Below are 27782 nucleotides of genomic sequence, written 5' to 3' on the forward strand. Positions count from 1 at the left end.
TTATAGAAGTGTAGGTGCTGATCAAGTGGATATTGTATATACTCAATGTTGCCTTGTAAGGCACAGTCTAAAATCAGGAATTTTGTTGTGTGCTTTGCATGGCAGATTAATAGTAGTGCTGCATTTCCAACTTGTGAATGATGTCCTGGATTATTTTTCTGTAATTCAAATAAAATATTACAGTTTCATTTAATAATAGGATTTTGGGTAGAATAACCTCGTTCAGTGATGCTGTCTTAGCACATAGATCTGCACAAGTGGTGAAGAGCTGGTGCAGCAGGGCTTGGAAGTAAGGCTGTCAGCTTAATACATTGTGTGAAAATTGGGGCCGAAGGTCACCAATCTCCTGGTACACAAATCTCCCTCTGAGAATCTCATTTCATTCAGACTATCAGTTAGATTAGAAATACCCTAATTATCCCACTGAAATTAAATTACTTTATGTAAGGGTGATATAATGAACAACCATAAAGAAGCTATACAACCAATCATCCTATTAGTCACAGCAAGACTAGACTATACACTAAATGGCTCTGGTTTGATTATTGCAGGCTGGTCTGTGCCACATAAACTGGGGGGGGAGGGAAAGACCTAAGGGAAGATTAGTTATGATTTCTTTTTCTATTTTACTGGAAGAAAAAACCAAACCATTTAAATTCACAGTGCACACCTTCTAGGTGAAAAAAAGGTGTATGGTTGACTGTCAGAGCAGGTACAGTGTAGTAGGTTTCATGAGTTGCAAAGAAGTGATCAGGATCTTTCTTATGGTATAGAGAATTATGTGGCTACAGAGAGCAGAAAGAGAGCTGTAGTAATGCAGGTAGACTACTCCAGCACCTCAGCCAGCAAACTTTGTCACAGGGTCATTCTTTTCTGAATACACTTGCAGTCACATGCAGTTGTCACTGCTGGGGGAAGGTGCAGGTTTAGCTCATCTTGAACGTGAAAGACTAGAATGCTTCAGTGGCTGGAGAAGGTCAATTGTTATAAGTAAGCCGAAAAGATCTTTAATTTTTATTTAGCCCAGGAGTGAAAAAACATTATCTTTTAACAGGTGTTGCAATGTCCTGGCAGACCCAGTGGGTGCATTGCCCATCATGGTGTGTGTTCCTGTCAGAAGAAACACTACTGTGACGAGTTGTGATTTTCACTTAAGGTGGAAATTTCCATAGAGAGATTAAAAGGTGCAGAGAGAGCAAGCCAGCTGCTTGTCTCTGCCAGTTGATTTTCTCAGTCTGAATTTAGTAATTGTTTACTGAGTAACTGTTTTGAAGAACCAAGACGTGTACTGTGTAAGGACAGACAACTATTTTGAAAGGACAGATGATCTCCAGAGACCAGCCTAAAGTACATTTGCTTACTTTAATTGTTATACTTCAGAGGCTCTATTTAACATGAAAGGATAATTTATAACTTAAAATCCTAAAGATTTTAATGAAAAGGATGCTGTGAGCTCCTAACATCCTAAAATTAGCTGCATATATTAAAAGGGGGCAATTCATAGCTGCGATTAATTCAGGTATAAATGTCAAATGACTATTTTAAAACATGGACGTGAAAGAAACATAGGTATAGAGAAGTTTCCTAGGAAACAGAAGAAAAGCAGGGTTGTCTTACTACTTGGATCTTTTTGCAGTTGTCTGTCTTTATTGGCCTGATTTTGTGCTGTGCTACTGAACAGTGCTGCTTTGCTGAATTTTGATCCTGCACCAATACAGACTGAGTGTTGAAAGCATTGTGCATTTTTCTAAATTGAGCTTCAAGTTATGTTTCATAAAATCTTTATAGTTTAGAATATGATGTTCTGTAAAGGAAGATGCTAACTTCACGTTCTATTTTCTTCTTCTGTTGGTAGTCTTATGTCATCAGTCAATAGCATAAAATGTGTTATGAGGCAGTGCGAGCCTGTGGAATATTTCCCTGAGTTTTCTATCTTCTGGAGTTCACTATAAAAACTAATTCAGGTATGCTAAGTGTTATTCAGGGTTTACCTTTTAGTAGTCATACAATAAAATGTTATGGAAAAGCAGCAAGCCACCTGAATACTCTAAATATCACATAAGAATGTTTCTTTAAAAGAAAAAAAGTATTCTAGAGTTTTATTCAGTTAAATATATGATTGTTATATGCCTTATGTGAATGTGAACAGAATGAAAGTATGAAATATATAGTTTCTATTGGTCAGAATAGCAAAGCATAATTTGTGATGGCTAACATATCTTCACTGCTGATACAAGTTCTAGTTTTTCAACTCATAGGTAATCTGTACCTATATATTATAAACTAAAATAACTGTTCTTTTTTCAGACAATGCATTAAAGTATTTTGTTTATCATGCCATTTTGGGAGAGGCGGGAATGCAGGAAGAACATTTTCAATGAAAAAAGTAAAACTAAAAAATTAAAATAAATCATTGTTGATGCCAGGAGGCAATAATTCAGAACTCAACTTGTGTAGAATCTTTGAGGGAATACTAAGCCTGCTATAACTGACCATATATGACTTCTATTCATATCTGAGGATAGTTATGAACAATGACACTTCACAAAATTTTTTGATGAAACTTTGTTACATTCAAGTTTTCAGTTTAAGAAAATTGACTTAGCTGGAACTAATATGCAGTACTCTTAGCCATAGTGTCTGGGGAAGCAGAGTTATGCCAACTGCTTTCAGCAGAAATTCATACTGTTTTTGTAGATTGCTACCTGAACACCTATTCGAAATCTTCCATTTTTGTTTTATTCACTTCTGCATATTCTCTAATTTTTGTGTGTGATTAGGGAGGGCATGGGTGGGATGATTTTTGTTGGTTTTTTTTTTAATTATTGTTATGGACTTGCACAGTCAGCAACCTATTCTGTGAGGGGTTAGAGAGATCCTGTGGAATAATCTTGATCTGGTAGTTTAACAGCTGGAGACAAACCAGGTTTGTCAAGGATCCTCAGTAAATGTCATCATGATCACTGAAATCAATCCCTTGTTCTGAAGGTAAGTTCAATACTATGATTTATACCTCACATAATTTTCTTTATGCCTAGGTCTGCTGGAGCCACTGTGTAGACTGCCATGGACACTGATATGCATGAGTTTGCATCATATCAAGGTGAGTTGACCTTGTTTAGTGAGAGTTATCAGAGTCCTTTTAAGATCTCAGGCTTTTTTTAAAAAAAAATGCATTTCCTAATTTGTGTGAATTTTTCCTGTAACATCTATTTCATGTAGAAACCCTATATGACCCTTTGAAGAAGGGGGAAAGGAAAAGTACCTGGAACAGTGTGTGCAGTACACCTGTGCACAATTTATCACAGTCTGGCAAAGCCAGGTCAAGGTAACAGAGTACAATAATTAAGTGGCTGACTGATAAGCAACAGCTGGTTAGATGGGATTTTTAGAAAAACAGAATTATTTAATGGTGCAGCCTAAAATCTTTTATGAGTGCATATGTTTATGTAACAAGCTATTTCAGCATTTAAAAAAAAAAAGTTATATTCTGTAAGTACTTACAGAGGATGCATTAGTCTAGCAAGTATTTACGTTGATCTCCCTGGGACTCCACAAGAAAATCTTAGTGCAGGCTTTGACCTGTCTAAAGTTAAAAGTTTTTAGCATTGATTATATCAGAAAATAAATACTGTAAATGGTTGTAGCAAGGTGGGGGTTAGTCTCTTTTCCCAAGTAACAAGTGATAGGACAAGAGGAAATGGCCTCAAGTTGCGCAAGGGGAGGTTTAGGATGGGTATTAGGAAAAAAATTTTCACAGAAAAGGTTATCAAACATTGCAACAGGCTGCCCCAGGGAAGCGGTTGAATCACCATCCCTGGAGATATTTAGAAGATGGGTAGACACAGTGCTTAGGTACATGGTTTTGTGTTGGACTTGACAGTGCTAGGTTAACTGTTGGACTTGATCATAAAGGTCCCTTCCATCCTAGATGATTCTATGAAAACTCAAAGTTGAATTCTAAAGCTTAGGTTGGACATGCCTCTGGAGTGGAACCATAATCTTTTGTGGATTGGCACAGTTTAGGGATGTACATCTTTATGCAGGGCTACGTCTTTTAGCTATTAACCTCAAGAGAACTTAATGGCTTGAATAGGTTCTGCCAGGTTGCTTCTTTTAGTGTTTTAACAGTAAAAGAAAAAAAGTCCAGTAAGGGAGGCAGTATAGGTAAACAGACTGGGATGTTGTACTATGGTCTCAGTTCATGCCGTAAAACTTACACTAGACCAAAATTACAGGCACTTAAAAAGAGCCCAAGACGGATGCATAAAAAGTTCTATCTTTCAAACTGGCACTTTGGTTATCAAATTTAAGCACAGATCTGAAGTTTTGATTTATCTAGTGTTAGTGTTTAGGATGGCTTGTGTTGACGCCTTCAGACTTTTCGATAGGATTAGATCATATCAGCTCTCCTGTGCAGACCGTTATTGAATAGAATAGGTTGTATTTAAACAAATTTGTATCAAGGTGTAATTGTTCCTGTGTGTCTATGACAGTGTGTCTTGCTTAAAGTGTAGTGGGAACGTGAGTTCCTTTATACTTTAGCATGCAAGCAGAGATTTCCATTTAGTTTGTGTGCTAGAAGCTTTTGATTGTGAAGCAAAACAATTACACTTCTCCATCTGCTTTTCTGGACTTAAGCATTTTATGTAGTTACTTGCTTTGTGTTCTGGCTCTGGTTTATTTCAGAATGGTATCTAAGTTTTAGGCTTCTGATTTTTGGAGATAAAGTGTTTAACCTGCTTTTTTTGAGTTGCATTTGCTGCATGAATTCTCCTGATCTCAGAGCTTTTTTGGTAGCTGGGTAACATACGTACTGTTACAAAGTTCTACATGTGTTGAGGTAGAGGTGATGCCCTTTTTTGTGCTTGATCCAAATAGCAGTTAGCCCCTGTATGATTCAAGAAAGGCTTTTTCTTTCTGAGCTAAAGGGGCATGATTCTGGGGCTAGTTCTTCATATGATAATTTTCCCTGGTCATTTGCGGGAATGGTAGAAAAAGAGAAGGAGATTAATCCCAATCTGAAGGCTCGGATTTACAGAAAGTGAACATAAAATTCACACAGATATTACAATGTATAAACATAAGAAGTTTTAACAAAAAGGAGAAACATCCCCAATACATTTTAACATGGAGATATAATATGGAAATATATTTAATACAAATAACATATCTAATACTAATATGTAGAAGAAAATTTGACAGTGCTAAGTATTAAAAAAAAGACTTAATTTTAACATCATCACAATTTACCTTCTATTCATTAGAGGCTATTCAGAACACTTCTATATTTATTTTTTTTAATTTTTCATGTAATTTGCCATACATTAAATAACTTAATTTATCATTGGTGGGCAAGTCTGTGGTAAATCTGGGAATATTTAAAATCCCTGAAAGTAAGGAAATAGTATAATCTTGGTTTTTACAATTCAGGCAAGATGTTTACTTCTAAAGGCAAGTATTATTCTCTTTTTTCCTCTCCCCTTCTTCCCCCTCCTCCCCTCCTCTGTCATCCCCCCCACCTCAAACTTCTTAAACCCTTCTGATTTCTACTGAGCTTCAGGAGTAACCACCTCTTGTTTCTACTGCTGGGATCAATTTGTGACAGAAGCAGATCAGGGAAAGGGACACTTTGTTGGCATCATATGTTAGCATAATTTAAAAAAAAAAAAAAAAAAGCAGAAGATGAGCAGGCAGAGAAAGTATTAACAAAGTGGGTAGTAAAACTTCTAAAATCAATTGCCACAAAAAGTTCCAGAGACAGTATCTGCAGATTCAAAGAGGGAGTAGACAAACTGATAGGCAACAGGTCTATAAACAGATACTGAAAGGATTAAGCAGGGTGTGCCCTAGAAATAGGACATGACAACAGTTTTGCGTGCTGGGAAATGCAAGGAAAACAAACCACAGAAAATGATCAAGATTGCCTGCCCTTATGAAATAGCATCTCCTTTTTCCCTCTGTGGGAGACAGGATGCTTCCCAGGATGGAGCATTTATCTGACCCAGCAGAACATTGTACGTGTTCAGAAGAGATGAAGATGTATAATGTTAACCTTTTATTTAAGTCTTGTATTTGCTCTTTGATCGCTGGCACTGTTAGAGTAAACGCTTCATTCCTCTGTCCTTTTGCACTTCAGAGGCAGGAGAGAGGATGAAGCAGCTTCCTCAGTTTATGCACATGTATTTGAACTTTCCCTTCTAATGAGAGCAGAAGAACCTCCAGAGGACATGGAAACTGATCTTCTTGTTTTATCTGGGCTTTCTGGAGTAAACCTAAAGGGATGAACAAGCCCCAGTTCTGCAAAAAGAGGAGGAGTGGTAGCTACATGAAGTTTATTACGCCCCATCAAGTCTGCCAAGTTTAATCTGCCATTACAGAGAGAAAGCTGGCTGTGAAATGGTTAGGATTGACTGACAACATTTAGCTAACCACTGAGAATGATTTTGTCTTTGTAGTACAATTCATGTCTTTCCATCATGTCTGTGTGTGTAGTGTTTTCAAATGAATTTAATTATGAGTGATGAATACTAGCTTTATGGATGTGCTTTTCTCTGTAATACTGTAACTGATTGCTGTTCATCTAGACTTGTCACCTGTGATTGCAACTGTCCCAGGCCACACTTAGCTGTGGTTAGTTTAACTACTGGGGCTTGGTGGGGGAAGTTGTGTTTCTGTTGTGGTGGTGGTGGTGTTTCAATCCTGAGCAAAAGCTTTGGGTTTTATTTTGTGATTACCCAAAGATATTAATTTCTGGTTAGCTAAATGGGAGTCAGTGCCCTTGCTTTCGTTTGATTTTTTTGAGTAGTTACTGATTCCATTTCTAGTCTCTTTGGCACTGCTCAGTAGTGAAGGAAAAAGCAAAAGGCATAACCTTTTTTCTTGTAGAAAATCCTTTTGCTGATATTTGTGAAGGTGTTGCTCTGTGCATATTCTACAGGTATGCATCAAACATCTTCCTATGACATGAGAAATCAAGATCATGAAGTCTTCTGCTAGAAGCAAAAAATTATCTTCATTTCAGGAGAAGAAAACTTCTTATTTTCCATGTCCTGGGCTATTAATATTCAGCTCAGCAGCTTTTAGATAGTGAAATGCAGCATCAAAGGGAAGAGAAGTAGAGACTCTGTTGCAAAGTGCATAGAAAGTTAGGTGGTAAAATGAATGTATAAAAATTACTGCTATTGCTATATTACTGCACTGTCATATGTTGTTATGTTCTTTATGTCGTCAAAAGAAAGTGATGACATTTTTTACCCCCAGTCTCTACATGCTGGCATTTGCTTGCCTTTGATTTCATTCCTGATGCTAATTTTATACTGAAGCTGAGGTGACCTTTATGTGTACCACTTTTCCAGGTGTTGCCTACTAACATTCACCCACACAATAATCGTTCTTTGCATTTGTAATGAAGTAAAGCACTAGGGACTACCTTCTGTTACCTTCTATATCGAGCTTTGCTTTGAAAGTTACACTTATCTAAAAGGAAACATATTTATTGGTAACTTCTGAAATATGTAGAATCAACGCTAAAAAAAAACCTTGAATGGGCTAGTAAAAGAGGGAAGCAGCTGAACTTGGAGTCCGAGGCAATGGGTCTGAAATTTCTTCTCTGTTTACACCAATGCAGAATAACTTCTACCATTTTTATGATGTTTCTCTGCAGTTATATAGCAAATGCAAAGGAATTTTACCTGACGGGCAGGCTTGCTACTCTGCTCAGCCAGGTGAGTATGACACAATCATTGTCATAATTCATGAGTGTAAGAGTGTCTGAATCAGAATTCTTGCTGTCAGGAAAGGGCTTCTTCCTAAAAATGCTAGCCAAAAATAATAATTAAAAATTGTAGAAGAAATTTAGCTTGAGGGCAAGTGGGACAAGTTGACATGCACTGATATACAGGAACAAGTTTTTATTGGGCATGGGCTCACATGGCCATCTTCGAGTCCAGCAGTGTGCTCCATCTTGCATGCAATGTGTTGATAATGTTTGTAGTCTTAACAGAGGGAGGAAACGTAGGAGTTGTATTAATAACCAAACGCGTAAGCCTCCTCCCTTTGATCTTAACCATTTTAGTGAAATACTTGAGTTCAGTACATTTATTACATTGGTGTTGTCAGTATTATGAGACCCCAGCCACCTGCTCTTTTGTGAACAGAGCTGCTCATTTTAGCTGTTGAAAGATGGTGCAGGTCAAAGGAAGAACAACAGAGATTGCCAGCCCAATTATAAATCTGGGCATCTGCAGAGAGCTTGTGAGGCCTCGGTCCACAGGTCAAAGTGTCAAACTGCTCTTTGTGTCCCACTCTCACAGATATGATTTGGCACATGTTTAGTTCCTTTTAAGTGTAGAGTCACTGTAAGTCCATGCCAGACAGTTACAGGAGGCAACATAAGGGTTTGAGTCTAATTGGTGTTTGTGTTTTTGAATTAAAAGCCAAGGCATGACACTTTTTTTCATATAGCTACCAAATGTAGTATGCAGTACTCAATGATAGTAGATGAGTCCTAAAAAAAAAAAAAAAAAACAACAACAACATTACAACATTTTTATTTCAAGTCTTGTCCATTCATCAATCCTTGTCCATCCTTCTGTTCCCTTCCCGAATCAGCAATGTCCCCTCCCAGCCCACCTGGCACCAGATGTGCTGTCAGGCACTACTGTGTGTCCCAAGTCCTCCGAGTGGCAGAATGCAAAATCTCAGGTGACATTCACCTGGAAGCGCTTAGCCCTCAACAGCTGCAGCCCCTTGATTACCTTGCCCGCCTCGGCGGCTCCGTGCCGCTACCATATCAATTGCTTGTCAATTCGGCTTAGCTATGACTTTGACTGACTGGAATGAGGGAAGTGGGAGTGGGGTGTAGGCGAATGGTTAAAATTAATTGCTACATAAGAAAAAATTGAAAGATAATTATTCCTGCTTTCCTGTCAGTGCTCGAGTGTAGATGACCTCATTAACTTGCAGCTTGTACACAATTCAATTACTAGGAGATGGAAAATACATTTTTAATTACCTCGGTGGCTTGTGCTCCATTCATCTCCATTTGCATGGCTTTTTTACTGTTGTGTTCTCAAGAAGTAGCATGGTCTTAGGAAGGCTACCATAAGAGCTTTCTTCTTGCTACAATTATTCTTGTTTGAGGTAGGATATTAAATGTGTGGGATTAACCCTTCAGTGCCAAGTGAATTGAGAGGTCCTGTGGTGGCACTAATGTGTTTTTAGTTAGCTTGGCATGTCAGGATTTTGAAACTTATGGTGTCAAATAATTACATTGGGTAACTTTTGTTCCTTTGTGCATTTTGTTGCTACATATTTTAAGAAAGCATTAAATTGACGCATAATAAGATCACCTAGTCAGACAAATATCATATCGATGTATGTCGTGGGAAAGGATTCTTTTGTAATTTCTAAAAGCCTGTTATGGCATTTACCGAATTAATGATGACTTAATTGTTTTAAATACATAGCTAGACAATGATTTTAATGCATGAGTTTTTAAAACTGTCAGTGGTGTGTTGAAGTGTACAATACATGTGGAAAGAATATTTGTTCATCACCAATCATTTAATTTAAAACTATTGCAGTATTGAAAGACTTGGAGCTAAGAATTGAGGAACCCTATGACTTGGTGCACAGATATTTTTTCGGGAAAGACTTGTCAATGATTATACAGTGCTGAGGCTTAAGACTGTGTGGTTGTTGAGTAGTATCCAGCAACTACCGCAAAAAGATTCAAGCACTGATCTTGAGTGTTTCAACTCCTGCCAGTCATAGCATGACATGGAGTGTAATCCCTGCTCTGGTGATGCAGTCTGTGTTGACGGGGAAAGAAGGTACAGGCCACAGAGACTAGTTGTTTGTTAGGTCATGAGGAAATGCTGAGACAAGCTGTGACGTGCAGGGATATTTAGCAGTGGGAACTGAATATGTTTTATATGATCCATATCTGGTCACTACTTTGCTCTCTGCAAAAAAAAAAAAATTTGGGGCATAAGCAGGCATCCTGAAACTATTCATATAGACTTCATTGTGAATGTATTAGTCTTATTTAATTCCTCTCTAAAGAGCATTAAAGCAAGATGCCGTGATTTAAAAGCTCACTGTTAGAGAGCCTTTAATGATATTCTAAGAACCTGCACTGCGAACTAAACTATTAGTCTGTGGTGTGCTCTCAGATGTGACCTGCAAGCAAGCATCATTTTGGGACACATCCTAGGAAGTGGTGGCAACAAGACAGTCATCCTTCCTCTTGCTGGTTGGTGCCTCTGATCCGAGGAACATTGAGATACAAGATCCTTCTTGCTACACAGTAATATTTAGGATGTTTATTCTGCAAAATTGCAGTTTGAAAAAAGCATGGTTGGACTAATACATACCTTCTTAGGCTAGCAAATTGATTGTGAAATTTTTCTTCAAGGATATCCTGCTAAAGGAATGTACACTGAAGAGTTCCTTTACTGAGCAGTCTTTCAGGAGCAAGTGTGTGAGTAATTTTATTAAAATGAAAGAATGTAAATATATTAAATTGTGTTGATTATCTTATGTTTGACGTTTGCTGCATTTTATGACACAGGAAGGCATCTAAATGACCAATTTGGTAAGGTTGCCTTTTTGGTTTTGTACAAGCTTAGTATGGCGCAATATTACTCAATATTAAGGAGCCAGTTTCTTGCTGACCTGGGGGGAAATTATGCTTGGATTTTGCTTATGCCTTATGAAACATAGCTGCAAATTGTCATGAGTGGGTTTTGGTGTATGGGTTTTATTTGCAATCTGACTTGGGGTTAGGTTTGGTCGACCTGGTGCTGGCAAAATCTCCAGTGCAGCCAAAATTCATGGCATTTGCATGAGATGCAATGTCTGTTACCAGGTGCTCTATGCTTACTTTGACTTTAACATGACTTTGTTCTTCTAGAGATAAAGAATAATGTAGTCCTGAACTTTCTTGGTTTTGTTAACAGTCAATCCAAAACATGTAGCACAAAGTATATAAACATCTTAAGAATATGGACTGTACATGGAAGTGAATGTAACTTGAATATAATAGTTGGAGGAAATCAACACAAGCTTAGTTTGCTTGGAATATACCCTGACCCCTTCTCCTCTGCCTCCATCTATTATTTTTATTGTTATAACAGTATGGTCAAAAAAATTTAGGTTATCTGAAGTATTTATAGGGCTTCTGTAGCTGTCTGGCCTGTCAAGTTGTTGAAATGTATGTGACCACAACAGAGTATTTTATAGTGCTTTAACAGTGCTCCCATTAAGGGAAAATGAAAATAAATGATAAGATAATAATTGGAAACTGACTTAAATGTGACACTTGGGCCAACGGCAGTGATTCTGTAGTGTTAATATGTTTCCAGATGACACGTTGGCAGAACCTTTCAGGATCTAAGGAGAGACGCTGGTTCAACTGGAATTTTTTTGTGTGTGTGTTAAACATCCATTGCCCTCACCATTGAGCAGTAGGGTTTTTCGCAACCCAATTTCTGTCCTCTACTACCTACAAACAAATGACATCTGTACTATTTGCAAAAGATGGCTCCTACCATGACCTGGATTTTTCTTTATACTGTTTGTGAGAGTGTGTTTCTCCTGCCATAGTAAAGTTTTTGTAAAAGTAAGTTTAGTTTAAGACTTCTGGTGTCATGTAGATGGGTATACATCCCAATTCACTAGCACTTTTTTCTGTGACCTTGTGTGTCATTGTGGTGCAGTGGTGTTCTGTGTTAGGCTGAAACTGGTGGTGAAGACAGTGAGATTTTGTTCTCAGTTTACAGAATGAATATGAAAAGAAACACAGCCTACCAAGTTTATGAAGTATTCAGTAATAGCAGTGTAGTAGTGGGTGGGTACATCTTGAGGTTTGGCATCTAGAGCTGAAAAGTATGTTCTGTCAATAGTTCATCCACCTAGCAATACAGAGGGTATATTTGGAGACTGAAGATCCAGACGTGAATTCCTAGCCAAATGCAGGATGTACTAGGAGTCTCAGCATAGTCCCAGAAACCTATTTCCAGCCCTAATGTATAAGGCTGTGTTAGCACAAAACCCCCTGGTATCTACATAAATGTTCTCACCTTTGCTATTGAAAACTCAGGCAAGGCAGTAGAGTGCATTCCTCATTTTAGTAAGAAAAGGAAAATTGCATGTGTAAAATGAAGTTTTGAGTGAGACAGGATCCCAGGACTGTTGCAAAACATTTTCTGTAGAAGGCATCATGAAAGGGATTTTATGTTCAATGATCTGTTTCTCTGTAACTTGTAGTTAACTTGTAGGAAACAAACAGTAACTGGCTTTCTTGCAAAAATCCATGTTGATCTAGCTCATTGGACCATTTCCAAGAGAGAATTGCACATGCTGATTGTTAGTGGCTTTCTTTTAATCCTCTTCTGCCCTCCTAGTTGAAGAACTATTGGAGGTATTTTCTTTTTTTTTTTTTTCCCCTCTGCCAGTTGTAATCAAGAATGTAGTGTTTATTCCCAAAGTAGCATAGAATTCAGTTATGATATGAAATACACAATATTATCCAACTATTGTGTTTCATTAGTAAGGAGATTGCAGTCTCACAAAATACGCAGTTTAAGGTGCTCAAAATTGGTATAAATTATAATATGTCTTGTTTAAACTGCAAAGCCCAGCTATCTCTTACAACTGCCAAAAAATGGCTCATTAGAAGGATTTAAAAAATAATACATATAATGTAAAGGAACGGGGTCATTATAAAATGTTTCACACATAATCTAACTAATTAACATAATAAATTGCAGGGAACCATATTGGAATATCATATAATTAAATAAATTCCATACAGGCCACATAAGTTAATGTTTTCTTTTTGGAAAACTGTATGCCTTGGCAAATAAAATATTCAGAGGATTAACTATAAAGAAAAAAATGGCTTTGTGTAATTATTCTCTTGTAATTTGAATTAGACATAATTACATTTCCTAAATATGAAAGGAAAATAAGTGTGATCTATAGAGAACAGACAACACCGCCGAGACAAGTCTGTCTTTGTTTCCTGACCCATTAAGTGACAATTATGATACTTGTGTTAAACATCTTAGAAGTGGCATGAACTTGCCATAACTCTTCACTGTTTCTGCTTGAAAAGATCATAATAGGAAAAGCTTTTGCTCTTCTGTTTTTAAATGGAGTTCAGACTCTCACTTGTGCTATACAAAAAGTTCATAGGAAAGTGTCATTGTTTCACGTACTATTTTCACCTTTTTGCACCTCCAAAACCACATAGCCTTCTAGAATATACTACTGTGAACCTCTATAAAATGTATGTATGTTCATGTCCTGTCATATGCCCCTGGTAAATGCCTGTGTGGTTACCATGGAAAACATACACAGAGTTTGCAGATGTCAAGTGTGTTTGTGCACTTCAAGCTGAATTACTGATGCAAGTTCTGAATGTACATCTCGGTTTCTGCAGGGTCTGTCCCCCTCGTTTATTTATTTATTTAAAAGTTAATCAATTGCCAGACAACATGTAATCTGCAATAAATTCAGTGTTTTTTCTAAACTTATTTTTTACCGGCTAGCAAAAGATGCCTTGGAACTTTTTATATACTTGTGAAGAATTATATTAAATAAGTTCAAATATATTCTGTATGCGGATGCATATCCAATTAAGGATATTATGTGAGCTTGAGGATCTACACACAGAGTTTACAAACTTTGCCTACTAGTTATGTTGCTCATTCTGTGTTAGACTAAATCATTTATGCTATTGAAAGTATACCCACTCACTTATTCTTAGATATGAACCATACATTTTGGGCGTTGCATGGAATTTATCTGTGAATCACCTACTTATGATTTATTATGTTGTGATAAAGCAAATTATGGGGGTAAATTATAATTATGTGGCTTAACTAAATAGTTGCTGAGATAATTTCATCACTATTTATCATTATCATTTGTTTTTTGATAGGAAGTAGTCTTATGTAAGTGAGGGAAATAGATGGCTTTTTTCTGAAAGTCTTCAATGAGACATGGTGATTCATTCACTCCCTCAACTTTCTCTGCCAGGAGACTTGGAGACGTCATGAAAGATGCTTCACAGTATATATCTGTTGTTCTAGCATGTGAAAATTTCTTTTTTTTTGCTGCTGTGTATGTGATAAAAAGCATCTTTTGTTTGCTATAAATGCAAATGTTGTTTTCTGGTCAGATATTTTAAAACAATTTTTCATTTTTTAATATAAATTTTTGGTTCAGTAATACTCGTTAGGTACAAGCCCTTCTGTTACATATTATGTGTGTTATGCTATTGCACTCCAATTTCTCCTTGAGTCATTTGGCTCATGGATTCTGAGAAAGGCGAGTGGAAAATTTTCTTGTGTGTGTGTGCTATCTCCTTTCATTTATAGAATTTTGCTGATAAATAGTCCTGTTTTTGCTAATGTCTTTCTATGTAAAAAAGTATGTCCATCTGTAAAATGTTGTGGGATCCTTTGATTTGCAGCAGCCAAAGCCAAACACAAGCAGTGTTTTTATTTCTTGCTTTCCTGGAAGGCAACGTGTACTGGTACCCCTCTTGATTGTACTATTGCTTTTTATTTACAGTGCTTCTGTACTGGGAAGATATTATCCACATATTTAAATTCCCTGAATATGAGCTATGGAAACTAATTTTCAGACTTTTTAGAATCTAGTGTTATAGGTAATGCTGGGCAGTTTATACAGTGGATGCTGTGACCCTCGTTTTCATGCAATTTGTATGCAATTCTGTTTCTCAATTGCCCGTTGCAAAGACACACAGTTGCGTGAAATTCCGAGGTTTTCCAAAGTTATACCATTTTTAAAGTATAAAGTTCTGATATCTGTACAATGTGTGTGCCCACTTTTTTCAAGTATTTAAAAATAAATACACAAATCTGTCTGGAGCCAGCATTTTGCTTCTTCCCATGGTGACACCTCTTCCTGAACAGTTTACTGAGCCTTACCTGGAGTTCAGCCCTTAACAGGCGGTGCCACCCAGCTGGCTCGTGTTTAGTTTTGACAGCATCTTAGTGCTGCCTGTTCTCAACACCCATCCTGACACATTTACAGTCAATTTAGATTATTTCATTAGTAGATCCTTAGAAGGTGCTTTGATCAAAAGAATTTTCAATGCTGCCTAAATGAATGCCCAATGCTGCCTAAATGAACGTGTGCTTAGTTTGGCAGTTTTGACAAATCCCATGTGTAGGACAGGAGGCTTTCATTCATCTTTACAGGTGCTGTACTTGTTTAGTCTCATGCTGCACTGGGAGAAGAGCTGGTATGTTTTTAACTACTCTTGCTTGATACTGATGTAAAGAAGACTCAGCCAGAGCCAGACGTTCACCTCCTTCTCTCTGCTGCTTTGCCTTGCTCAATGGACAGAATGCATCCAGATCTGTCTTGTGGACTCAAACAGATCCAGTGAAATGGACTGTGATGAACAAATTTCAGTCCCATCTATAACACCTGTCTTTTAAGCTGGTTTTAAGTATGATCATCCTTTGGCCTTTGGCATTCCTTTTAAAAGAATGTCTGTATTAAAACAAAATTTCTTTTAATAGCTACGTCTGCTTCTCTTGGAAATCTTAGTCAGCCTTGTCTGGTCCTAAGTTTTAGTGCAAATTCACTGAAAACAGCCACCTCCTTTCTTAGTTGTCTCTGTTTATGAGATATTTTACCGAATATGAGTAGGTTTTCTGGCAGACCATGTCCTCAGTATCTGTGAAATGGCAAGATTCTTTTTGTACTGAATCCGGTTAACAGAAAGACTTTTGCTTCTCCTTTTCTGTTTATTCGTTGCTGGTTAAATGGATTGAGTAGTGAGAAGTCTTCTGAAAGTTAGTTAACCTCCTTGCTTCTCTAGCTTTGGCTGTCTGTTCTGCAGAGTCTTCTTACTTCTCTGTAACATCACAATCCTGATTTTTATATCTTGCTTTCCCGCACTTCAGATTGATATTTTTTTTTTTTTTTAAGACCATCACATTTTTACTTCTTTGGTGTTATTTTTTAAGTTTCCTAACTTTTCCCAAATGAAACATTAGTTTCCTAAACTGTGCTCTCATGAGACATTCAGCCAGGTTTCCCCATCCCCTCTGCTTCACTACCCCCAGTGTTTTGCTTTAGTGTTGTTTTCTGATCATCAGACTCCAGATGTCTTTCAAATTCTTTGGTCTTTAAAATTTTCTACATAGAAAAATACTCTAAATCAGATGTAGAATGAAAATCACATGCAAGTACAAATGGGATTATGCTATGGTTCTCATTAGTCCTCATTTCAAAAATGATCATTTAAGTATAGATTCATAACTGTTAGCCATCTTAATAATTTAATTCTGTTAGGTGTTTGAATTAAACCTTTACAAAGATGACAAACTGTGGAAGCAGAACCATAGGTCTTGTTAAGGAAAACCGCAAATTCTGACCCAACTAATCGTTTGCTGATTCTTATTAGGTTTTGTTTTGCTCTCCTTTGCCAAATGCTTCTGCAATACCATGTAAGTAGATATCTGTATTCTTGTTCCAGCAGTTAGGGTTGTAACAGACTTTGCATAAGGATTTAGAGATTCCTGGATCATTGTAGTCCTGAATTTAAGTTGTCTTTCTGGATTATGGAAGAGGACAGAATTTTTTGATGTTATTTTTAGGGGCACGTTCCCATTTAGTAGAGAATGGCACTCTTGGCTGTTCCTGAACTCTGCAAACTGGGGTCCAAGTACTGCTGTCTGGTCCATGGTTAGGTGCTGTTATTCCACAAAGTCCTGGTGCTGTGTGAGGTATGGCTCCTGACGCTGACCATCAGCAGGTACTCAACTTAAATGCTTGACTTCAAGAATATGATGATGTAGGTGGGAAAGGGATCTCTGGAAGTCATCTAGTCCAATCTCTTGCTGAAGGGTGAGCTAACTCAAAAGTTGTATCAGGTTGCATGGGGTTTTGCAGTAGTTGAGTTTTGAAAAAAATTACATGAATGGAGATTGTACAGATTTTCTGGGCACCCGTTTCATCCTGGTTATCTCATGAAAAATCACTGGTTCCTGCTCCAGGCTGTCCCTGTGACTGTGGATGTTCCTGGTATCACAGGCGCTGTGGCTATAAGCTTCTCTCACACTGCAGACTGGAGCTCTGTGGGACCTGGTAACTCAAACACAGTAGATGGATGCAGTAGCTAGATTTCTAACCAGCTGCATGTACGGTCATCTGCGTTTATGATGAGAGAATTCCCCATCTCTCTCACTTTACTGTCATAAAACAATTAATAGGTTAAACCTAGAAAGCCAGGGGAACATTTGATAGTCACAAGACTTTTATTAGTTTGACAGTTAATCTGGCTTTGTGTAGACCTTGGATACATTATTCAGATAAAGGGAGAAGTGTTTGTGTTTTTGTTTTGGTTTGGTTTTTTTGTTTGTGTGTTTTTTTTAATGTAAATGGTGATCTGAACCCAGTATGACTACTATTTTTATTTTTTTTTTTTAGCCTGCTGAATATGAAAGTTACTAGTCCTGATAGATTAGTCACACAAGAAATCAGATGTTTGCTACTCTCTGCCTTCCTGCTCTGCTGTTGACTTTCAGGCTTTGGTGGCCTCACATGATGCCCCATCCATGCGTGACTGAGTAGCTGGTCACTCTCCTGGTGCCTCTCTGGACTGGAAATGATGATTTGCACTGTGGGACACAGTGGAGGGGGGGGAATGCCCACGTGTGAGGGCCTGATCCAAAAACTACTGAAGTCGCTGAGGGTTTCTCATTTTATTTCAGTATTACTTAAGCCACGTCCTCCAGGCTGTGATTTTTTAATTGGCTTGCCAGTTGCATATTTTTAAAATATCGTCTCTTTTATTCACCTTTACTTTGTCTGTTTGGCGCCCTTCCTAATCCTCTTATTTCTGAAAAGTAATTGGCTTGTGCAATACGTTGAGGCATAGGAAGAAGCTTTGAGCTGTTTGTTCTCTTACTAAAACAAATGACACAATGGAAAAATAACAGAGACACATGAAAGGGAAGGAGGGGAGGAGGAGAGGAAGGCGTCAGCAGGCGAGGGCAAAGGGGAAGAGCTCTCGGGGCGGCGGAGGGATGGGGTGGCAGGGGAGGCCATGCTATGGGACACGCAAGGGCCTGATGCTTGCCGTCTCCCTTGCTCCCGCCGTACCCTTCTGTGGCAGGGACTTGCTCTGCTCCTGTTTTCCTCTGTCGCTGGCCTCTTGGCTCGGGATGTTTTCCGTCTTCTCTATATTTCAAAGCTTTGTGGTAAATAATCAATTCAAACCAGCACCGAGTCTCTCTTTCTGTAATTCTGAAAACCCATTAAATTATATTGTTGGGGGAAAACAATAGTTGTGCTAATCATGCTCTGTGCATGTGCATCTTAATTTCCCCAGAGACCTGAATATGAATTTTTACTAACATGTTAATTTTGTGTGTTAATCAGTAGCTGTAGGCTGAGTGAATGGATTGACTATGTAAAACTGTTTGATACTGAAACAACTCCTTTTGACCCCCTCAAATTGGCTTCATTCCCCTAAAGACGGTTAAAGTTAATTAAGCACTCAATAGGTTTATGGTGTTTAAATTAAAATATATCACTCCTCATTGTGTAGTCATCAAGCGAGGCCGGTGCTCACCCCCCCCGCCCCCCCGCGCCTGGCTGATGGCCTTATCGCCGCGCACCCCTCCGCGCCCCCCGCAAGCCGCCGCCAGGGGGCGCCGTGGCCCTGCGCTGGCCGCGGCCCCGTCGGGGGGGGGGGGGGAAATGACGGGGGGGTAATGGCCACCGCCTCCCGCTTCCCCCCCCCGCCCGAAGGCTGAACAGCCCCCTCCACACCTTCCCACGCCCCCCACTTTTTGCATTCAACCCCCCTTTTTCAATTAAACTTCTGTGATGAAATGCCAGAGCCCTGGGATATATGTTTACCGGGACATAACTGAAATTATGCATGAAAAATATATAAAATAACACTTAACTCTTCCTTTTAAAAAGACGCATTGAAAGCTGTAACAATTGATGTGCTGGCTTTCCCCTCTGGGCCCTTTTAAAGGGCTGGTGGTGGCTGGGGGTAGCGATTGCTGCTTTTCAGAAGCCATGACAGTCACGTTTAGAACTCCGAAAAGAATTATATAATAGGTAGAGTGCAAAAAAATGAGATAATGGTAATTCTCGAAGGAATACATGCTTTAAATTAAAAAGCCACAGTGCTGCTGATGTGAGCATTATATTAATGCTTGTATGACACAATCCTCAGAGCTCTTTCTTCTTCCTTAAGCTGTTTACTTCACCCTTGGAAGTGAGGGCTATGCGCGGTGCCCTGGCAAGGCCAGCACAGTGCACACCGCTTCCCCGTTTACTCAGGAGACAAAAAAAACAAAACTCCAGAGTGCCTTTTGCAGGTTTAATTAGTAGCTGGGTGCTTTCAGCTAAATGAAGTTATTTATTTTAAAAATAAAAATACACATCCTAATGCTTCAAGTAATGTATGCTTGTATTTAAGAGTTTAGAGGTAGGGGTGGTATGTGGATTATCACTGGAGTTATAGTTGCAGATTGTTAGCATCCTTGGAAAAACTCAAGGTTTTGTAGTATGCTTTTCATGGATAATCTGTCCTTTCTATGTGGGAGAAATAAGGTATTAGAATTTGGGAAGATTTTATTTGGATGTGCCTGTGGTGAGAGAAGCCCTGGGCCGCTGTATCAGCAGGCTGCACGAGGTGCAGGCTGGAACAGGGAAGTCCAAGTCACCCCGCTCTGGTGCAGGGCAGAGGTGCTGCACCCCCCTTTCGGGTAGGGGTGAGGTGCGGCCTCTCAGCCCTTCCTGCTGAGTTCGGCACTGGTGAGATCTCATCTTTTATAATACTTTGGTAAAGCTCAGGCTGCAAACCTCCTCCATGCCTGGTTTAACTGTTAGTGCTTTGTGTTTAAACAGGAGAATTACATGTTGCCCAAACCACCCTGTTATTGTGACAGGGAGACTGGTCAAAAGCCACCCTATTTGTCAGATGCTCCTTGCAAGTATAAAGGCTGAAAATGGTTGTTTTCATACCGGACCTCCTTACCTAGAAAACATTTTTGTGTTCTTCAAAACCTAGAAATGCTATATGAAGTTAGGGGAGTGATGGAAGGAGGCTAGAAGAAGTACCAGATTAAATTCCCAAAGTAGTATGGCATCGTAAAAGAAACAGGTCGCTCTGAAGAGGGAGAGCCTTGTTACTTGAGCGGGTCAAGTATAAATACTTGCTTTCAAAATACGTCTTGACTGTAAAAGAACCCATGTATATCTCTTTTATAAATGCCAAAAATGGGCATGAAGTCCTATAATATGCCTTTGTAATAATTCAGATTAATTTAGCAATCTATTTGAGCCTCATGTTCTTGTTTGCCTTTCCAAAACAGAGTTCATATTGTAACTCATGTGCATGTGGGTGTATGTGAGTGAAATTTCCTAATCTTGGATGGATTGCACATGTATAATTTCATAAGATGAGCAGAATCAGTTACTTTTGTCTGAGCTATGTATTAAATAGGTATTTTCCCTAATTTTCTCTTCTGTGCAGAACTATGGAGAAGAGCATTGTCTGAGGGAATGTCACGGCCTGCTTTTCCACGGCCGCAGCTGACGAGTACTGTCTTCGTTGCAGCATACCTCTACCTTTCTGCAGTAAACTGTTTCCCAGTGTTTTTTAAACGCACTTCATGTTTCTCCATCTGCGCAAGCCAGGTCTATTGAGTCTGCTGCTGGGCAGATGAGCCAGAGGCAGGAATATTGCAATTGCATCCTCCATGGTGAAAGCTGAGGGATGACTTCTTGCCTCCTGTACCTTTTTATAGAGCAGTCCTCTCCAGTAAGTGCATCTAACATGTTCCTTGACTGGTGACAGGAGAGGAGGAGGTCTAGCTGTGCTATGAAATGTTACTTCCTGTTGAAACTCGTAGTTCACATTTATAGCTGTCACCACAAAAGGCAAATGACATTTTTACATGGTAAGCTTTCACAGTAGCGCTCAAAGGGCTAATAAATGTGCTTTACAATTCTGGCTGAGGTTAAACTGACTATGCAGGAAAGATCTAGCGTACTAGCCCAACAAAGTGCTTTTGTTTCTTAAATATCTTCAGATGTGATTGTATCTACAGTGGGGCCTTTATCCAACAGGGTAGCTGTGCAAATGATGCAAGTACCTAATAAGCAGGGGCAAATATTAATACAAAATGTAATTTTCTTTTTTATCCTTAGTAAAGTGCTGCTTGAAAACAGAACTACAGCACCGGCACAGATGACAGTACAATAGGTGCTTTACTTCTGTGCTCAAGGAGTTGGTGTGCAGCTCTACCAACCATAACCTGGCCATGAGGTCAAAAATTTGTGGTACTTTTTTTTTTTTTTTTTCCCTCTTTCCTTTGTGCATCTCTTTGACAGCACCAGCCCAGTTACAGAATTAACTTGTTCTGGGAGCCTATATTCAGTATCATGTTTTGCATACAGTAAGAGTTCATCCAGATAGGAAATCTACTTTGCAGAAACACAATCTGCTTACTAAATTAAATAAGTGAAATCAGGGGGATTTCAGTAATCACTTGAGAGCAGCTTTGTAATGTAAATGAGTTTGATTGCCACTGATAGTCGTTTGCCAGAAGAGCTTGAGGATTTTGGAGATGGCACCTAAATAATACTTGGAAGGTGCACTGGCTGCAGAACTGTGCTTTGCTGGCTTTCTGATGCTGAAGGACAGGTATTACTGGGATGTCTGCATATGCCCCAGGGAGATGAGTGGCTGCACGGGTGCTTTTGGCTGGTAGAAGACAACATGGCTCAGCATGGACATGAGTTGCTTCCTGCCTGCAGTTAGTCAAGGTGTGAGAACCTAACACTTAACAGGTGGTTAGGTGGCTTCAGAGAGAAAAAATTGCCTTAATAATAGCCTGGTGAGCACTCTGCCCAGTGGGAATGGGAGAAAGACTTTATTTAAAATATTGAATTCTTATTTTTAATCATAGTATTTAAAAGGAAATGGAGTATTAGGTATAAACATTTTATTATTTTGATTTATTTCCTCCTCCTTTAAGTCTTTGTGTCTAATTCAGTAAAAGGGCAGTCCAACAATGAAGAGTTGGAGTATCACATGCAGATTTAGCTAAGACATAATGTAGAAACTTGATTTGCAGAGCTTGCTCTAGAGCAGCTGACTTAGTTTTGTTCAGCAAACCTGCCTCTCTAGTGTATGTCCTTGCTAAGACAACAAGTATATATGTTATATTAAGTATGCATGATGTGCTAGCAGGACCTTGTCTCCTTCTGAAATCAAACATGTATATTCTTTTAATCATGGGTTAGGTAATATGGAGAGAAAAAAAAAAAAAAATCTTTATTCCTAGCACATCATGTAATGTGTTTTGGGAGGGGTGCCAAGCATGCTCTCATTTCTATTCAGTTTTCCTGCAAAGGTGTTCTGAATGTGACTAATCAGCATCACAGATGACACAAAAGCAGGCCCATATTTTCTGCCTAAGAATTTTAAAAGTGTTTCCCATCAGAGGTATACTTTTAAGTTACTGGAAGTCTAGTATGTGGCCTTGAAAATGTGTCAGGATGCTTGCATACAGGTCTTTAGCTACTACCATTCCACCCAATAAATGCTTGCAAACGTGTTTTAACGCATGAAATACTTTCCAGATTTGGACTATTCTGGCATCCCACTCTGTATTTTCACACATTTGTCAAGGAACAATAATATATTTGATGGATGCTGGGTGTTTAAAGTGTGTTGCGGGAGATTTTCCTCTAGCCAGAATACTTTGAATCCAGTGGTCATCATTCTTTTCCTTCTGGATTGATGTTAATTTTCTGTGATGCTGCTGGGGCTAGAACATGACTCAAGAACTCTCAGTTCAGATGTCCTTCCATGCAGCAAGTGAAGGAAACAACCTTTCTTATTTCAAGAAGCTGTGCTGCCATTTCATTCTAGATGGCTATGAACAATCCTAACAACTCAACACTTGTTAACTTTTATTTTCTATCTTATTTGGATCTTTGTTTAAAATCCTGAGGTAGAGTAGAAGGTGATTGGCAGCCCCCAAGGGAAACTCAATAGCAGATGAGTTTTTTATTTTTCTTGTTTCTTGCATTGTATAACCTGTCCATGAGAACTTTTTAGCCCATTGGGGTTTGAATGTTTTGCTGCTGGCTCATAGCTTCCTCATGTCCTCTGGCTTACTCTGTTCTGATAAAACATGACTTGTAATTTAGAAAAAAATTATGTAAATGAAGATATTAAATTCTTACAAGGGCACTGTAAACTTCAATTTTAAAGGTCAATTTAAAGAAAACATAATCTTTTTGATGTTGTACTTTTGGGGTGATTTTAATTGGCAGAATGGGAAAGGGGGCACATTGATGATGATGATATTTAGCAGATAGCAGCATGAGTTATGTTGAGTAAAATTGGATAATAAATTATTTGAATGCCATTAGTTTCTATTCTAAATTTAAATTTCAGAATAAGCCAATTTAGCTTGGTGTGAAACTAATCAGTTTAGTACCTATTGTTATATTACTTTATATACTAGTTGACACAAAATGTTGAAGTCTAAAGTGAGCCATAGCCAGCAAGGAGGATATGATGCTTCCAGTCCTGTGGCAAAATGGATTCCCTCAGAGTGATCTCAGTGAACACTTTTTATGCTATGAGTTTCATATTGTTGCTGAAGATCAGGCTGTCTGCTACTGTTGACATCCATACAGAGGGGAAAAATGTGTTGGTGTTGTGGTTGTCTCTTTCTATTGCATCTCTGCTGGTGGTATCCAAGCACTAATCTGTCTTGAAGTACCTTTGCTTTTAATAATATTAGATGTTATATCTTTAGCATTATTTTTTTAAAGGATCAGAAATTTCTCTGCTAGGATGTTAAAGATTTTTCAGGTAGCTGGGGTCTCAACTTGAAAGCTGTGTGGAATTGTGATTTTTTGATTGAATTGCCTTGAAAGATTGTTTCCAACACCACTCTTTGCTGTCTGCCATCTGCTCTAAGGGCTGTTTCTTTTTTCAGCTATGAAATGCAGCCAATTTGGCCCCTGTTCCTCAGGGTGTTGGGAGAAAGAGCTTCTCCCCAGCTGTTGCCGAGGGGAATTCCCTGCAACTCTTAAATGTCCCAGAAAGAGGTGAAAGCAGAATGAAGCCTGACAACGGACTTTGCCAGGCAGAATTGTGCTCAGTGAACTCTGTCCAGTTCGGGTCAGAATATCTGTCAGTTCTGGGCTGAGCTACGCAGCTGAAGAAGTTGGTCCTGAGTGTGTGTGAGAGGCAGACTTGGAGCTTTTTGTGTCCTCCTTCCCTTCCCCACCTCTGGCAGAGCAAGTTGTATGATAGGGAGAAACCAGGAGCTGAGTCTCAGGTTAGATTTGAACGCTTTGATCTGGCTGTGGTCTTAACATTATATGTGAATTCTTTCAGAGCCATGCCAAAAATGACAGCAAGACCTCTTAAATCATGTATTTTTCTTCTGACTCATAAGCTTGGTGTGTTGCATGTGAAAATCTACAGTGCCCCCAAATCCCAGAACTTTATTTTTGGGCAGATCCCCATTGCTTGTTGATGCAGGAGAAGTAAGATGATTTTTTTTTTTTCCAGATAGGAATATTTTTCTTAGCTTTGCTACCAGAAAAATAGTAGAATCTTAAAAATGAATCTGTTATTTGCTGTATTCCTGTTAACTTAATGTCTTGGTTTGAGGTAGAACCATTTTTCTTTTTTTTCCCTTTATCTGACTAATTTTGGGTCGATGAACAGAGTTAGCCAGCCATTTTTCTTAAATCATCAGCTGTATATATTTTTCATAGGCCAAACTTTGTAACTTGAATTATTCTATTTTCCAGTACTTTTTTCCTCCTTGTTAACACGCAAGTCCTGGCTCCCACTTCTGTAACCCTGGAAGAGACTTCTATCTTCGTAACACAACTGTAATGTTTGGTGACTGTCTTTTCACTTTTTTTCCTGCTGTTACCTCTGTGTTTGCTGTGTCTCAGTTGTGGGAGGAATATCTGACTCCAGCACCCTACTCTTTGTGAAGGACTACAACATCATACAGAAACTTGGAGGCGATAGTTTTCCAAACTGCCCCAAGTCAGTGCCTGCACCGCCCACCCACGCCTCCCATCTGCTCAGTTTACCCCCTTTGAATGGTGGAGGTGCTGGTTTCGGTGCCGGTTTCGGTGCCAGGACGTACTTCTCTGCTGTTTGTTCTCCCATTTTCAGTCACTGCTTCCATTCTTAAACGGTGTCTAACTGGACACCTGACTTGTTTCCTAGAGTTTCATGTTTCGCTGTCATGGAGGACCTTCATGTTCTCGTCATGTGAATACTCACAGATGCTACCTGTACTTCTGGTGTCAGTAGATAATGTTATTTCACAAATATAAAACAATGTCATATTAACCTGTCTTACCTAGTGTGGATATGTCTTTAATTTTCCATGTGAACATGTTGGAGTCCAAAAGCAAAACATTGTAGCTGTCCCGACTCACAAATATTGCTGAAATATCTGAAAGAAATACATAGAATGTTTTATGAACACTAATCTCACAAATTGATACGGATATATATGAAAATATTATATCATAAAAAATTAAGTTATTCTTATGAAACCTTCTGAAAACAAACGAAAAAGCATGGCGCTGCCAGGAAACAAGAAAAACATTATTTCATACAAAACAGAACAGGCAACTCTTTTTAATCCTGTAACTTTGCATGTAACAAAGTTAAAATTAGTTTGCATTGCACAAAAAAAAAGGCGTAAGGGAAGAACTTTAAATTAGCAAAGTAGCATAAAGTAAGTTTAGATTAGTAGTGCAGTAAAAACAGTGTTTATTGAGCTGTGTATTGTATCACAAGGTGGAAGTAACAGACTTGCTTGTCATGCGCCATTCATTTCGCAGTTTAGATTATTGCCTTTTCTCTCCCTTTGTTATTTCTTTTAATATAAAAAAAAAAAAAGCTGTTTCATTGTGTGAAATATTCTTGATGTTGATACTCCATTTCTTTCTGTGTATGTACGTTAACTGCTATAACAGGTCTGACTGGGCCCTCTGGATGCTACAGCACCGCAAATGATTAACACAAATTCTGCTGGGGGATTATTACAGTAAAGGCAACAGCAGATTATGGAGAGAAGTGCAATAATAGCATCCAGGAGTTCCTCAGCTTTCAGCTCAGCTCAGACCAGCTACTGGCTCTCCTCAAGTAAATTGCTTCACATCTTGCTGCTCTTATCCTCATTACTTAAAGAAAATAATACTTTCTCAGTATAGGGTAAGACAACTATAATAAAGAACCTTGGTAAACCTTTAAATGGAAGAAAGTATTTTTATTAAACAGTTTTTTTACTAACATGTACATCTACATTAAGTCTTATTTGCAGAAAAAAAAAAAAAGTACATTACTTGAGAAATTACACTTGTCTTTTACAGGAATTAGACTGGTATTGTTTTAGCAATAGACTGCCATTAAAAACCTGGAGTGTGGCTTATAGATGGGAGCTACAGCACACATTGTGTATATAGGGAGTAGTGGAAACAGAGCAATCCCATTAGGATCACCAGCTGGAGCTGGAGAACAGAACATCCTGAATAGAACATCCAGTATTCTGCCTGTATGACAAACACTAAATCAAATATGTTCTGGTCAGCTTAGAGCAGCACAAATATCCTCTCCTGATTTCCTTTCCCTCTGCCCCCCAAATGATTTTGTACTACTACCAGACTGGATGTTGTGAATTTGAACAAATACATACATTATTTTTTTTTTTGCAAAGAACTCCCATGTACAGTTTCTAATGAAATGATTTTAATCGTTCTGTTTCAATCAACCCACATAAACATCAAATATCGAAAAGGAATCTCTGTTCCTGTAGTCCTTCGCTACCTCCACCAAATTGTTCTCAGCAATATAAATGATGTTTGTTCTCCTGTTACCGCATCTCCAGATAATAAGCAGTTTTATTATAGTTGAAGCATTATCCCAGCATGTATTTGCGAGAAGCATATGACAATGAAAGAGTAATTTTTCATTATTTTTCTTAATATCTTTAGACCATCTATGCATCTGATATTTATACTCAGCTTTATATAAAAATAAATTCCTCTTTTCTAAATTACCCTCCACTGTACTTCCTTCATATGACTTTTTTCCTTTTTATCCATCATAAAGCTGTTTTTTAAGGTCATCTGAGTATTTTGCATGAACACTTTTTCTGTTCTATATTTATTAGGAATGTGTGGTGTGGACAAAGGAAGCATTCAGTTAAGGTAATTTTAAGTTTTACTTTAGTTCTATTACAGATTTCTACAAAGTATTTTGTTTTCTTTTAATATACATCTTTGTTACTGCTAAAATTTTAATGATACTTTTAGAAGCACTGCTTAATGATCTGGTTTTCAAGTAGACTGTATCATAAAAAGGAGTATCATGGAATATTCAAAAGTATTCTGTTTCAGACAAGATTTGTCTCTTTTTAATTTGAATGTCCCCCTGGAATATAAGATTCATTACTAATAACTATAGAAAATCTTTATCGTATTTATACTTGGATTTTTGATGTAGCTCCCAAAAGGAAAAGAAAAATAAAAAAAATCTATTTGATTATAACACTTTCTGTGAAGAAAAACTCTGAGGCATCAAGTTTGGTTGATCTGGGAGAGTGACTGCATAAAAATATTTTGTGTAAGTAATAGCACCTGCATAATTTTGAGGGGTAAGAAAATGAGAATGAAAGATTTGAGTGCCAAAGGGATGTGTG

This window comes from Numenius arquata, chromosome 6 (assembly GCF_964106895.1).
Source record: "Numenius arquata chromosome 6, bNumArq3.hap1.1, whole genome shotgun sequence".
Classification (NCBI taxonomy): Eukaryota; Metazoa; Chordata; class Aves; order Charadriiformes; family Scolopacidae; genus Numenius; species Numenius arquata.